This window comes from Notothenia coriiceps, unplaced genomic scaffold, assembly GCF_000735185.1.
Source record: "Notothenia coriiceps isolate Sejong01 unplaced genomic scaffold, NC01 NC01_scaffold00000339, whole genome shotgun sequence".
Lineage (NCBI taxonomy): Eukaryota > Metazoa > Chordata > Actinopteri > Perciformes > Nototheniidae > Notothenia > Notothenia coriiceps.
The window spans coordinates 16,617,041-16,621,030 of NW_011333040.1; positions in this window are offsets into that span (position 1 = coordinate 16,617,041).

Here is a 3,990-nt window from a genome sequence, read left to right on the forward strand (position 1 = left end):
CCGATAGCCGTAGCGCCACGTCATAGAAGTGTTCAAATCTGGATCAGTCTATATCAGATCCGTTGCAGCCCCTTTTTAAGAGATTTGGGTATGGAGGAAAATAGAGAGGGTTGTTTTTTCTGACACTTGAGTTCCCTGGAACACCAGGGACACATATTCATGTGTAAAAGACGTACAAAAGTGCATTTTGCAAGATAGGTCACCTTTAAATGGATCAGGACAAAAGGTGAGCGAATCTTTTTTCCTGAAACTTTCAGAATCTCTTTACACAGAGGGAACACACGTTGATGTATAAAAGACATGAAAAAGTGGATTTTGCATAATAGGTGACCTTTAAGGTCTATAATTATGAACTATAATTGCCCATAGTTAATTAATCTGAGTAATAAATCCTCTATTTTTTACAATGTCATGTCAAACATTTCAAGCCACTGTTGTATGTCCCTGTTGTGACCACTAGGGGGAGACACAGACCTTTCTAAAACTATATCACACAAACCCAGTAGTTAAGTGTTCCATGGGATCAGACCCTCTCATCACACAGAGCCAGCACCTCTTAAATCTCCACGGGAGGTTTGACATAAAATCCGAAATCTTTCAATCCAGTTCAGATGAATACAAATCTGTGCCTCGGGCATCTCTCCGGGAAAACATGGAGACATGTGAATGAGCACATAGAAGCTTATTATTGATTTTCAAAGTGAGGAGAAGGACAGACAGTGGTGTCTCTCACCAGCCGCTCAATGAGATGTGTGAAAATCTTTGGCTCTCTCACAAAGCCGGGGGATCATTCTGTCACACACCTAACGGCATGTTAAAGGGACAGAGCAAATCAATACAGCCAACTGAGAATAATGAAGCGTGGCCTTTCTATTTGTTTTTGTCTGCTTTATAAAATCATAAAGCATTCTCAGATTCAATTCAACATGATTTGCCCTGGCAAGATATACGTTTGGTTTATGAACAAAGGAACACATTATACAAATATATTCAGTAACTAAATCAGAGTTTTGTTTTTTCTCAGAAACTTACCTACCCCCTAACCCTTTTTTAATGTTTCAAATAATGTAATGTTTTTAAAAGCGTTAAAATGGTTGTTTATTTTCTCAACCTAAATACGTTATTAATGTTCAATAAACAAACATAGTTTTCATACGAAACATATGACAGAATTCTAAATTGGTCGACACCAATCTGTTGATTGTTTTAAGCTCTCCTTAATGGTTACATACATTTTTTTTTACTATTATATAAACCTTAGTGTAGTCTGCTCTCTCCCATTTAACCATGCACATAATTTCATTTAGGCTACACACTGTATATTTCTGCTTCGTGATCAACAGCCATAGCTGTCCTTCTGCACTGTTTCTTTTGTTCAAGCGGTTGCACCAATTCAGTTTTCCTACATGGAAAACCAACCATTTGCCAGTTAGAGCGAAAATAATCCTCCCAGGACGAGGCTTGCAAGTTTTCAAGTGGAGCTGACTGAGTCCGTGGTGCTTGGCCTTCGCTGTGACCCCGTTTCAGGCCTCTAATGGAGGGACAAGCTCTGGGAATCAGCTGTGCTGCCAGGGTCTGAGCACACCATCACACACCAGGGTTTCAGCACACACACATACACACACACACTTACACTTAAGTTTCCTAGCCCTCTCTCACTCGTCCTCTCTCTCCCCATCACACTCCCCGGAGTGGCAGTTATTGAACTGTGACAAACGAGCCGTGTCAGACCAGCCCCCCAACCTGGGGGATTGGCTAAATGACCTTTCCATTACCCAACCACTGCTGTATTCCCCCTCCTCAGATAGAGTTACACACACAGCCACAAAGCCCAATTGGCAGGACCAGTGTCACCGCCGCTGCCATTAGCAACTACATCTCTATGTATTTAATTTAATTTAATTTTTCATCTTAAGCCTGCAGATCACTTTAGCGGCAGCACATACAGTATTTATTTTGTGTGCATATATCCCTATAAGTATTGGGTGTCTACGTGTGAGTCTAGAAGTAACCTGTGCCTAGTTTCTTTGGTTTATCCACATGTGGAAGTGCGTTCAAGATGTGTGTGTGTGCGTTGTGTGTGTGTTTGAGAGAGACCTTTTGCTTGCATAGTGTGTGTCTTAACTGGGTTTCACACCTTCTCCAACCTCCTTACTTGCTAATCCCCTGTTGATGATTGGCGCTAGCCCTGAATCTCACCAGATACTTTAGGGAACAAGTCTGAGGAGAAGAACAGAGAGGGGGGCGAGAGGAGTGGAGTGGAGTGGAGTGGAGTGGAAAGGTTAAGCATGGAAGAGGAGAAGAGAGAAACAGGGATAGGATTTAAGCAAAGAGGATGCAAGAGGAGAGGGAGGAAGTAAGGAAGATAATGCAGGATCAGGAGGCATGTGAAGAAGAGTAAAAGTAAAAAGAGAGGAGGCTCTGAACTGAAGACGGAGTTAGTTTAGTCCTGAGCTGACTGCTGCTCCCTGTTAGATAGGAATGCAAGTGAAGTCCTTGGCCACATTAGTGGGAACCTGTTAGGAAGCTGACAGATGGCGAGCTAATGATGTGTAGGCACAAGGGCAGGGCCTGTAGTTGCTAGTGAGACGATCTGTAGTGGCTGTCATAATACAGCTGAAAACCAACAGCTGAGGGAGGCGGAGAAGAAAGAGGTGGAGGAGAGGAAAGAGCAGAATCACGCTAACCCTGAAGAGCAAGGCGGCGGTCTTTCTCACGTTTGATCTCCATCTGGCTTTGAATGAAACATTTATTAGCTGCCTTAATCCTCAGCATTACTGCTAAGAACTCCAGTGGCAATCAATGTGATCCTCATGTGTCCGTTATTCCCTCATGTGATTCTCTGGACACTGGGATGAAGGCCGTATGGACGCACGCACGCACGCACGCACGCACACACACACACACACACACACACACAGATGTCTAGTTTGCATGTTTGTGTAGATTTCCCTTTTGTATGAATATTTAATCGGCACTGATGTCACATAATTAGATCGTGGCCATGTTTCTGTTCACTTGATCATTTAGAAATGTCAATATTTGCCTGCATGTAGCTTCACTTAAATTAAGTTTGTATGTTCCTAGATGGAAATATGTGGGATAAGGATTGTATCTGAAAGCTTGCAGGGATGTGATTCTGCAGTGTGTACAGTTGAGTTGATGTGTACTGGTGGTGACCCCTGTAAAAGGGATTCGTGTCACAGGCAATTCCCCCTTCGTCCTGCCCTCCTCTGCTTCCCCCGCACGGGCCCTTCAACAGACTTTTGGTGTTGCACTAATTCGCCCAGCGGCCATATCCTCCACAGGGAAACACCCTGTCCTCCTCACCTGCCCCCGCGTCCTCCCCTGTTTCCTTGCTTCCTTACACCTCCTCTCACATCTTTCTTTCCTCTGAATTTTCTCCTCATTTCATCATCCTCCTCTCACCTCTTCTTTCTCACCCCCATTTCCCTCTCACTCAAGCCTCTACATGTTTCTATTCCTGCTAGTCTCCCATGACCTGGCCTTCTACCCCCCATGCTGCTTGTTTGTGTGTGTTCTGGTGCACTGCACACACATACCTGTATTGGTGCTTGTGCAGTATGAACTTCTTGCATTGTGTGTTGTAAAGCCAGAAAGGGAATACTGCTAATTTGCTAAGTGTTTTCACCCCTCTGACAGAGGACTGAGATTCTGCTTGGCTTCACTCCTCTGATCCACGCCACAGAGGGAGTTACAGTCTGCCCAGATGCAGGCCAACACGCGGTCACTCCACCTGGACCAGCGCTCTTCTTTGCTTTGTAGTTACTCTTCAAAGAGTACAAATGGATTTTTTAAAGAGTGGGTCTTTGCGTGTTGGCATGCTTAAAGGTGTGTGTGCAGGTTTAGTTTATGTTTGCTCGGTGGAAGATAATTGTGTGTGTGTGTGTGTGTGTGTGTGTGTGTGTGTGTGTGTGTGTGTGTGTGTGTGTGTGTGTGTGTGTGTGTGTGTGTGTGTGTGTGTGTGCG